Consider the following 12,685-nt stretch of genomic DNA (forward strand, 5'->3'; position numbering starts at 1 on the left):
TCAAAGCTAGTTCTCCCTAAACCTGGCAAGCTTCCTATCCTCTCTGTGCCTCAGTCTCCACATAAGAGGACTGGACATGCTAATGGTCTCTATCTCTTGAGTTATCGTTAGGATTAAATGAGAAAATGTACATGTCAAGTGCCTGGTATATAGTAAAGATACAGTAAATGTCAGGCGTTCATTCATTCCACACTCAATAAATATTTGTTGCATATCTGCTATGCAAATGCCACTGTTCTAAGCTCTCCAGGTTCATTAGCAATACAGACAAAAGAAATTCCTGTCTCTGGGAGCCTACATTCCAATAGAATGTGTGTGTGTGTGTGTGTGTGTGTGTGTGTGTGTGTGTGTGTGTGTGTGTAAGTGTTTGTTGAATGGGTGGGGGAACTCATTGGCAATATGCTGTTTATGTTGCTGGGCTCCTTCTCTAAGACTGAGAAGTTTCCTGTTTACAGGGTGTGATACTATAAATATGCAGGCCTGTCTTTTATGTGGGAACTCCGTTTTCCTTTCTTTTAACAGCAAAAGAAAAAGGAAGGCAATGGCCACTAGATGGCAGTCTTCAGTGCCGGTAGGTACAGGGCACAGGAAGGGACTGGCCTGGGGCAGAGGCCCTGACTGAAGCTTCCAGCAAAGGTGTGTTGCAGCTGGTCAGTCCTAGAGCAATGGCTTGGAGAGGTAGGGGAGACTTGAAACTATTCTGGGATACTCACGGGTCAGGGGAGGCTGCGGTGTGGTTCAAGAGTGATTGCTTCAGAGTGAGACTGATCCCTGCTCTAACCAAGATCCTGCCATAGGTAAACCCTGTGACTCTGGGAAGTTATTAACCTTGCTGAGCTCCAGATTCCTCATCTAGGGTACAGAGATAACAAGAGCGCCCTCAAGGGACTGCTCTGAGCCAATGTATAAGAAAACATTGTCTATAAAGCACCTTGCAAGTTGCACATAGAAAAAGCTCAACTAGTGTTATTTATCTAGATTCCAAAAGACCTCTGAAGATCTTTTAGGGGCCAGCCCAGGCCTCTCTTGTTCAGAGCTGCTAATGGAAGAGAAAGGGGCAAAGGAAATGGCATGTGTTAAGCATCTGCAGTGAGGACACTGAGGTCCATGTGGTCATTGAGCCTGGAAAATGTGGCCTTGAGGTTTGGTCGTCCCACTCTCCACATCCATCCACCTATCAGACATTGATTTCTCGTCCTGATCTGCCTGCAATCCGTGTGTTGGTCTTCCTTCTTTTTTTCTTTTTCTCTATTATTATTGTTGTTTTTTTTTTTTTGAGACAGAGTCTTGCTCTGTTGCCCAGGCTGGAGTGGAGTGGCACAATCTTGGCTCACTGCAGCCTCGGCCTCCCAGGCTCAAGCAATCCTCCCATCTCAGCTTCCCCAGTAGCTACAAGCACATGCCACCATGCCCTGCTAATTTTTAAATTTTTTGTAGAGACAGGGTTTCACCATGTTGTTCAGGCTGGTCTTGAACTCCTGGCCTCAAGTGATCCTCCCACATCAGCCTCCCAAAGTGCTGGAATTACAGACGTGAGCCACAGTGCCTAGCCTGCTCTTCCTTCTTTATTCCCACTGGTGCCAGCCACTCCCAGTCCTGAGTCAGCCAAGCATGGCCTGGAGGACTGCAACAGCCTCCTAACGGGTCTCCCTGCTTCTAACACCCGACCCTCTCATCTCCTGCCAGACAGCAGCCTGAACAGCAGTCCTCAAACACTGGTTTGCTTCTGCCTGCTCTCAGAAAAAAAACCCAGACTCTTTCTGGTGGCCAACAAAACCTGGCATCTTCTGGATCCTTCCTGCCTTTCCAAACCCATGGCTGATCTCTCCCCCTGCCTCAAAGCTTCTCTGTGGCCACAGGGCACCCGCATATGCTGTTCTTTCTCCTGAACTGCTAGTCCCTCCGCTTGCATGGCTGACTCCTCCTGCCTTAGGCCTCCACTCTAAAGCAGGTCTTCTCCCCTTCCTCATTATTTTTTTCAGTGCACGTGTCAGCTGCACACATCAACTGCCGATCTTCCGAAACAGAATATCCAGTCCAAGTGGGGAGGGCCAGGCCTCTCTTGTCCACCTTTGTCCACCCAGTGCCTAGTGCAGGGCCTGTCCACGGCTGGCACACCAGCAACATTTATTAAGGAAACAAACTGGGTATACAGCAGATATTGGTTGAAAGGAAGAGTCTGTGACTTTGTCTCCTAATTTCTTGTCTTTCTCCTCTGCCAGTGTATCTTTCTTATGGACGGCATGTTGGTCTTCCTAAAAAGCACTTTTGTCCTATTACTTCTTTGTTCAAAAGCCCTAAAGCGCTGCCTGTTTCTCACAGGCTGAGGTCTGAAATCTGGAATCTAGCCTTTGAAATTGTCCACACCTTGACCCCCTTTTTCAAATGCATTTGTGAGTATATTTCCAAATATATTTAGAGAGATATAATTATACACCTATATTTACATATACTTGGAATATATATGTTAAATCTATATATTTGGAGAAACAGCTATACATGGAAATATATATATTCCAAACAGATTTGTCCCTATTTCTTGGTGCATTTTCAGCTCTGCCATAACAAGAGCTCCCGAAGACAGGCCTGGGCCCACCCCCTCCACCACTGTCTTCTGGGTTCCTAGCACGGTGTCTGGCACATGGGAGACCCAGCTTCACTGAATCAATGATGGGCTTACTCCCCACTTGGTAAACACACCATATGTACTCATATCTCCACACTTTTGCCTGAGACCTTTATTCTCTCCTCTGACCATCTAAATTGTCTAACCATCCTTCAAGGGCCAGGCCAAGTTCCCTCACAGGGAATCAGTCACCAAACACACCCCAGATAGGGACAGGAGATTCACAGAGTTCTAGAGACACAGCTGGGCAGTGCCCAAACTACTTTCCTGATTTAAAAAAAAAATCTCTTCCCTGATTTAAAAAAAAAAAAAGTCCCAACGATGTCAGATATATAGGTTTTGTGGCCAGTCTAAGAGCTCTGATTAAAGACCTTTGTTGTGGCCACACAGAATTCCACTGATTGGAGGAGTAATGATTCGTATAACCAACTCCTCCTGTTAGGCACACAGATTATTACCAGTGATTGTGGCTATCATGTGCAACCCTGTAATAAACACTCTGCCAATCACTGGCTTCTTATCAAAGAGTAGTTCTGAACATTCCTGGCCAGCCGATCAATCAGAGATACAGAGATGGCTTACATCAGAAACTGGACTGAAGGGGAGAGCCGGCAGGCCTCAAACTGGTCTTCAGCAATTTTCAAAAGAAAGGAAACGATGAGCAGTACGGAGGCAATGTGATCAGAGGAAAGTCCAAAAACATGTGCTTGAGCCAATGTCTAACAGCCATGTGCTTTGGGACAAATCGGTGAACCTCTGAGTCTCCTTTTTTCTCAATTAAAAAATGAGTGTGCCAATAACACCTGCTTTGCAGTGCTGCCTGAAGGATCAAATCAGGAACATTTGGTGAGGCTCTACATAATCCAAAAAAAGGTCACACAAGTGTTGATTCTTGTTTCCTTATCACAGTTCCTGGAGGGGATAACCCTACATCTTCTCTGCTTTTTGAATACGAGTGTCCTCCTTTGTATGCTCGTTGGGGATCTAGAGACAGGTGGAGTGAACAACTGTCCCAATTTGCCTAGGACTGTTCCAATTTGAGCACTGAAAGTTCTGAGTCCCAGAAAACCCTTTGGTCCTGGGAAAACCTGAATGGTAGATACACAAGGAGCAGGTCCTGGAGCACTGCCTGTTCCAAAGGATTTCAGCAACCATCTTGGGAGGCCTCTAATCCCCACTATGAGCTGATAACTGCTCGCCTAGTGGGATAAATCAACAGCAAGCAAGTCATTTGTTTATATCTAAGAAGCTGCTTTAAGGATAAGATTTTGTTTTGGGGATTTCATTTATGGTTCATAGATCATTTAGGGGAACATTTTGTAAGCCAGTTCTCTGAGGAAGTGTATTGTGCTTTCCGAAGCTTTATTTTAAGCTGAAATAATCATATTTATGACATAAGAAATCTTGATACAGAAAATATAAGCTGATTTGGCAAAATACTAGGAGGTTATGAGTCAGGCTGCAAAAAGACCTCCTGTACCATCTTTCCCTGTACCATATTTAACCCAAGCTTCCTGAGGGGTGGGGAGCTCACCTTTGAGGTCCTCAGAGACTATTATAAAGTACTGCTCATGTACTGGGAAGTCAATAAATATCTGAATAATGAATCCTTCTGTGATTTAAAACCATTCATTAAAGTGTAGATTGAAATATTTTATAAGTCATTTATTTCTTAAGAGCTAAGTACACTAAAGTTTGAGAAGCCATTATCAATTGATGAACAATTAGTAAAGGAAAATAAAGCAATTCTTGAAAGGAAGCTGCATTATTTGTTTTCTTAAAAAAATCATAATTACATGACATTTTTAGAACTGTAACTACTGTGCAAAATGCACCATTCAGAAACAGAAGGACACTTGCAGTGTTTAGGCCAATGAGACCCCTTCAGTTACTGAATCTCTTTTGTTTTACCACCAGCAGGAATTGCATCCTCACAATACAGAAAGATCCTGTTAATTTTTCACTCTTTTCCTGTTCATTCTTATTAGTTACGTATTATCTACATAATGGCAGGTTGCACCTTATGGTATTTGCTTTAAATTTTCTTAGTGTTTGTGGTAAGATAGTATCTTATTCCCAGAGGCTAAAAAGATGCACATATTGATCATACTAGGTCATCATTACAAAAGAGGAGCTCTCATGGAGGCTATGATGAACATGGTATCCCTCAGATGACTTTATACAAGTATTTGATGTCACAAATATATACTGTGGTTGACAATGATCTTGGAGATAGCTGAGTCACTTTTGTCCTTTCAAAACCTACCAGGCCACTCAGAAATACACTGTCAATTATCCTAAATTTGGGATGAGTCCCTATCATTCCTAAAATGCCTAAGGGTCATGTCTGCTTGCCTTATTGGACTAAAATATTTTATAACACATGAAACATAAATTTGTCAATTAAATGCAGTATCATGTTTTTCATAGTTTGCAAAAGCACAGTTAATGATGCAAATAATTTCCTATTTTTCATTCTGAGGGAAAATCATTAATAAAACCAAACTCCTTATTAGAATTGAAATTCAGCAGTAAGAGGGCACAAGCCACCCATAAAGGCAAGATATAAATTAGCAGTGAAAAAAACAAGCCAACTGATTATAACGTCCAGATGGAAATGAATAACTGAATCATTCTTTGTCAAATCAAATAGCATCTTAATAAGTTGTTGCATCATCTCTGTTGATTCAATTTAACTGGAAGATATCAGAAAATGACTATGACCTGCACAAGTATCTTCATTTCTCGTGCTCATTAGTATTTGGCCTATGAGTCCTCTCCTTTTATTTTGAAGGTGAATTCACCTCTAAAATGGTTTTTTGGTTTCTAATCCTCAACATCATCCCATGTTAAAAAGAAAACTGGCCCCAGGCTGGAATGAAATTATTGGAATTAAGAAACTGGGGCCCCAGTGGTTGGTCAAATCTTTTATCAGAGGAAGAATTCAAGCACTTCTTTTACCAGGCAAGCTGGTAAGTACAAGTTGTCATGGAAACAGGATGTATTCAAATTATATGAGGAATGACGTTCCTCATCTAACTAGGTGTTCATCTCATCTAAATGGGGAGAGATTGGTGTAGCTGAAATCCATTATATTTTTTTCAAATCTGCATTAAAAACAATAATTTCCTTTATTTTATATAGGAGTACACAGGCACAGAGCCTCACTCTCATAAAACGAAGAATTAAAATTACTTGCAAAAGAATTGGTGCGTAAATAAAAAGACATAAAATGAAAATGAATCCTATGATATAAATCTATTGATGCATAGTGAAGGGTGGGAGAATGGAAATCAGATAATATAATACCTCCATCTATCATGGGACATATTTTTCTTCAATAGCATTAGTAACTAGTTTTTCTACAGAATGATCCAGGCCAGAGCAGTTCTCTGCAAGTTGAGGAGACTTGCTAATAGGTGTAATGTCACCACCCTGATAACAGCAGAGCACCTTGTGAATCCACAGATTCCTAACAAAGAAAGGCAATAGTGTGCTAAGCAGGTACTTCCCACTCCTCAATAAGGCAATTGTTGAAAAACACATGGCACAAACTAATTTTGTGGGGAGGGTATTACAGCATGAAGGGCCCATGAAGTCACAGCTCTACTTAAGAGGCAGCCTGAAGTTCTTTCTGGATCAAAGTAACCTAGAACATCTTTTCATTTTTTTTTTTTCAAGTGAAGATCATTTATCCACCTCCCTCCAAAAAATGAGAAGAAAACATTTTCATGTTTTACCAGTTAAAATGCTGAGGTCTTAATGAAACTCTTGTCCAAGCACTTAAGATAATAATAATTCAAATAAAAATACCAATAGCTCCAAAATCTACAAAGAAATTTTTTAATTCAACAATAAGAAAATGAACACCATGATTTTACAATTGGACAAAAGACCTGAGCAAACATCTCGCTGATGATATACAGATGGCAAATAGGCACCATGAAAAGATGCTTAATATCATATGTCACTGGAGACTGCAAATTAAAACAATGAGATACCACTATACACCTATTAGAATGTCTAAATCCCGAAACGCTGGCAACACCAAATGCTGGTGAGGATGTGGAGCAACAGGAACTCTCACTCAATGCTAGTAAGAATGCAAAATGGTACAGCCACTTTGAAAGACAGTTTGGCAGTTTATTACAAAACTAAACATACTCTTACCATATGATCCAGCAATTATACTCCTTGGTATTTACCCAACTGAGCTGAAAATTTACGTCCACACAAAAACCCACACAGAGATGGTTATGGCAGCTACATTCATAAATGCCATAACTTGAAAGGAGACAAGATGTCCTTTAGCAGTCAGTAGATCAGTAAACTATGGTACATCCAGACAATGGAATAATATCATTCACTGCTAAAAAGCAATGCGCTATTACGCCATGAAAAGACATTGGGGAAACTTTAATGCATATTACTAAGTGAAAGAAGCCAATCTGAAAAGCCACATACTGTATGATTCCAACTAATATAACATTGCAGAAAAGGCAAAACTATGGAGACAGTTAAAGGATCAGGGGTTGTCAGGGGTTCAGGTGTAGGAGAGGAAGGAATGAATAGGCAGAGCAAAGATTTTTATGAAAATAAAACTATTCTGAATGATACTATAACGGTGGATACATGTCATTGGACACTCATCAAAACCCATAGAATATACAAATCTGAGAGTGAGCCCTAATGTAAACTATGGACTTTGGTTGATAATGATGTGTCAATGTAGACTCCCTGATTATAAAAAATGCACCCATCTGGTGTGGCATGTTGATAATGGAGAAGGCTATGCATAAGTGAGGATAGGATAAATGGAAAACTCCTTGTACCCTCCACTCAATTTTGCTGTGAACCTGAAACTGCTCTAAAAAAAGAAAGTCTATTAAAGAAAAATATCAACAGCAACAATAGCTACCATTTTGTGAATCCTTAACTATTCTCATCTAATTCACATATCAACCTCATGAGGTATTAACAAGTATGATTATCATCTCCCACCTTACACACCGGAGGCTCAAAATGGTTAAATAACATTCCCATCATCACCCAGCAAGAGGTATGGAGTTCAAACCCTAAGTCTGCCTGTGCTCCTAACAGTTGCAACTTCAGGAAACTTTAGGAAAAGTTTCACTTCTCTGAAGTCATCTCTATCATCTGGAAAATGAGGTGAGTCTTTGACTTATGAAAATATTCAAGTTATGCCCTAAATGTTCAAAACAGAGCACTGTGGCAGAAGGTGCTTGAATATCTGGTATACAAAACATATGACCACCTATTAAATAAACAATTTAGAACCTGGAAAATATCAGAGTTCAACTACAAATTAATAGCAGTCTAATTTTTACTGTAAGGTGGGTTGAGCCACTTGCTTTTAGAGAGTGACTGCTTAAGAGGAATAAACCCTTGGATTCAAGAATCTCAATGAACTCCAATCACAAAAAACATGAAGAAAATCACACCAAGGCAGGGCATAATCAAACTGCTACAGTGCAGAAAAAAAGACACATTTTATACAGAGGAACAAAATAAGAATTAGTCTGGGTGTGGTGGCTCACATCTGTAAACCCAGCACTTGGGGAGGCTAAGGCAGGGGGATTGCTTGAGGCCAGGAGTTCAAGACCGGCCTGGGTAGCATAGCAAGAACTCTCATCTCTACCAAAAAACAAACAAACAAACAAAAAACAAGCACAACAGAGATTTTTTTCATAGGAAATCATACAACTAAGATGACAACAGAACAATCTCTTTAAAGTACTGAAAGAAGAAAACCTGTCAACCTAGAATTCTATACTCAGTGAAATATCTATTCAAAAACGATGGAGAAGATTCTCTGCCAGAAAGATGGAATAAGACATGCTTTCTCAATTCCTCCCACGAAGCATAGTGAAAAACCCTGAACATTATATAAAATAAACATAAGAAGACTCTGAAAGAGGCCAAAAAGTGGAATACCAGTTAGGGACCTCAGTAGTTAAAGAACAACACAGCAATAACTTCCCTGGGTTTTCTTTTTGTCTCATATCTCTTAGACTCAGAGATGGAGAAGCTGGCAACCTGAAAATGCTAACAAGCGCAGACAAGAAAAGTCTAGTTTCTCTAGCCAAAGGAGCAGCCTTGCAAGACAGAAAACTAACTATGCCAGCCAAATGCAACAGAAAAAACTGTGATCCTTCCCCTACCTAAGGCAGCAAGGCCAAGTGAGAATCTTAGACTTTTACCCCCACCAGGTAGAGTGGATTAAATAACAAGCAAATACACAACAGCAAAAAAACGTGATGCAACAAAATGCTATTTATAAAAAACTCACTTCAAATACAACAATGTGGGTAGGGTGAAAGGGAAAAAAAATGAAAAAAGAGATATCATGTAACAATAACCCAACAAAGTTAAGAGTAGCTATATAAATATCAAATAAAGCAGATTTTAGAGTAAAGTTAACAGAGACAGAGAAGGACATTACATAATTATAAAAGAATCAACCCTCCAGGAAGACATAATGATCCTACATATATGTGCACCGAACAAGAGAGCCTCAAAATACATGAAGCAAAACTTGACAGACCTGAAAGGAGATAGGCAATAGAAAGTTATAGCTGGGAACTTCAACAGCCCACTCTCAGCAATGGATAGAACTGCTAGACAGAACATCAGCAAGGATATACAAGAAATGAACAACAAATCAGACAGCAGGATCTGTTTGTCATATATAGCACTTTAGCAGAGCACAATTTTTTTTTCAAGAGTTCATGGAATATTCACCAAGATAGATTACATTCTGAACCATAAAACAAAACTCAACAAATGTAAAATAAATCAATACCAGAAAAAGAACCAGAAAATTTCCAAATGCCTGAAAATTGAACAGTATATATATATATATATATATGGGTTAAAAAGGAAGTCTCAAAGAAAATTCAAAGATACATAGACCTGAATGAAAATGAAAATACAACATATTAAAGCATGTCAGATGCAGCTAAAGCACTACTGAGAGGGAAACTTACAGCACTAAATGCTTACATTAGAAAAGAGGAAAGGTTTCAAATTAACAGCCTAAATTCCTACATTAAGAAACTAGGAAAAGAAGAGCAAAGTAAACCCAAAGCAAGCATAAGGAAGAGAAAAACAAAGAGCAGAAATTAATAAAATCAAAAATTAATAAAATCAAAACAGAAAAATAATAGAGAAAATCAGTGAAACAAAAACAAAAAGAGAGAAATAGAGATGTTTTCAGATATGCAAGAGCTGAAAGTATCCACTACCAGTAAATCAACACCATAAGAAATGTCACAGGCTGGGAGTAGTTGCTCATGCCTGAAATCCCAGTACTTTGGGAGGCCAAGGCCAGAGGATCGCCTGAGGCTATGTGCCCCAGACCAGTCTGGGCAACATGGTGAAACCCTGTCTCTACCAAAAAATTAAAAAATTAACCAGGTGTGGTGGCGCATGGCTGTAGTCCCAGCTACTCAAGAGGCTGAGGTGGAAGGATCACCTGAGCCTGGGAGATTGAGGCTGCGGTGAGCCGTGATGGCACCACTACACTCTAGCCTGGGTGACAGAGTGAGACCCTGTCTGAAAAAAAAAGAAATGTCATGGGAATTCCTTCAAGAAGAAGGAACATGATGCCAGAAGGGAACGTAGATGTACAGAAAGAAACAAAGGGCACTGGAAATGATAACCACATGGGTAAAATATAAGATAATTTTGGTATTTTTAAAATCTCTTTAAAAAATAATGACTGTTTAAATAAAAATAATAACAATGTACTATGGGCTTTATAACATGAATAAAAGAAAAATCTATGACAATAACAGCACAGAAGTTGGGAGGGAGAAATGAGAATATGCCACCGTAAATTGTTATAGTGTATGTGAAGAGGTATAATATCACTTGAAGGTAGACTGTGATAAGTTAAAAATGTACACTGTGAGTTCTAAATAAAGCACTAAAATAACAAAGCAAAGAATTATAATTAATGATCCAACAAAAGAGATAAAAAGAAATTATAAATAATATTTAATTAATCTAAAAGAAAGCATAAAAATAGGAAAAAGGAAGCAAAGAGCAGTTAAGACAAATAGAAAACAAAGAGCAAGATGACAGATTTAAATCTTACCATATTAATATTCACATTAAATGTACAGTTTAAATATTCCCAATTGAATTTAAGCCATTATTTGGTTGAATATAAAAGCAAGAACCAACAATAAGGCTGCCTACAAGAAATGCACTTTAAATATAAAGGCAACAATAGATTAAAAGTAAAGGACAGAGTGTGCATTTTTCTTTCTGCATGTAGTAGACTCAAACATTCCATTTAACAGATATTGGCCAGTCATGGTGGCTCCTGCCTGCAATCCCAGCACTTTGGGAGGCCAAGGCAGGTGGATCGTTTGAGTCCAGGAGTTTGCGACCAGCCTGGGCAACATGGCAAAACACCGTCTCCACAAAAAATACAAAAATTAGCCGGGCATGGTGGTGTGCACCTGTAGTCCCAGCTACTTGGGAGGCTAAAGTGGGAGGATCACCTGAACCCAGGAGGCAGAGGTTACAATGAGCTGAGATTGTGCCACTGCACTCCAGCCTGGACAATAGAGCAAGACCCTGTCTCGAAAAACAACAAAACGAAACAACCAAATATTTACTGAGTACCTACTATTGTCCAGGAATATATGAGAAAACCTGTTAAAGGAACAAAAGAATTGTAAGAATTCATTAAAAACCACACATCCCGGCCGGCCGCGGTGGCTCACGCCTGTAATCCCAGCACTATGGGAGGCTGAGGTGGGTGGATCACAAGGTCAGGAGATCAAGACCATCCTGGCTAACATGGTGAAACCCTGTCTCTACTAAAAATGCAAAAAATTAGCCAGGTGTGGTGGCATTCACCTATAGTCCCAGCTACTTGGGAGGCTGAGCCAGGAGAATGGCTTGAAACCGGGAGGCAGAAGTTGCAGTGGATGTGACTGCGCCACTGCACTCTGGCCTGGGCAACAGAGTGAGACTCCATCTCAAATAAAATAAAATACAATAAAAACAAAAAAACACATCCATGCAGATGCACGTGCACACACACACACACACACACATCCTGGAATCCCAGGCATAGATTGTAAGCAAAAGTAGAAGTTACATTGATCCTTAGCTTGATGTTATGAGCATATCCTACAATGAAATAATTTTTAAAGTAAAAAAAGAAGGTACATTGTGCTAATTCTAATCAAAAGAAAGCTGGAGAGGCTATATTTATATCACACTAAGTAAATTCCAGAGCAAAGAATATTATTTGGAATGAAGAGGGTCGATTAGTAATATAAATGAGTCAGTTCATCAAGAGGATATAATAATTCTAAATATTTTTTACTCCTGATAACAGAGCCCCAAGATACATGAAACAAAAACTGTTAGAAGTGCAAGGAGAAATACAAATCCAGAATTATAGCCAGAGATTTCAACACTCATCTCTCAATAACTGCTAGAACAAGTAGACAGAAATTTAGTAAGAACATAAAAGATTTCAACAACACTATCAACCATCTTGACCCAACTGACATTTACAAAACATTTCACCCAACAACCATACAAAACACATTCTTTTCAAGGGTACACAGAATGTTTACCAAGATAGACCATATTCTGGGTCATAAAAGTCTTGATAAACTTAACAGAATTCAAGTCATACAAGTATGTTCTCTGATACAGTGGAATTTAATTAGAAATCAATAATAGCAAGACCTCTGGGAATCCCCCAAATACTTATAAACTAAATAACACACTTCTCTATAACTCATGGATCAAAAAAGAAATCAAAAGGAACATTAGGAAGTATTCTGAAATGAATGAATATAAAAAAACACCTATCAAATTCATGGAATTCTACCAAAACAGTTCTTAGGGGAAAATTTATAACACAAATGCCCGAATAAAGATCTCAAATAGATGGACTCAGCTTCTGTGTTAAGAAACTAGAAAATAAAAGCAAATAGGATGCAAATTAAATAGATCAAAGGAGATAATAAATATCGGAGCAGAAATCAATGAAATAAAAAACAGAAA

Source organism: Gorilla gorilla, chromosome 2 (genome assembly GCF_029281585.2).
Source record: "Gorilla gorilla gorilla isolate KB3781 chromosome 2, NHGRI_mGorGor1-v2.1_pri, whole genome shotgun sequence".
NCBI lineage: Eukaryota > Metazoa > Chordata > Mammalia > Primates > Hominidae > Gorilla > Gorilla gorilla.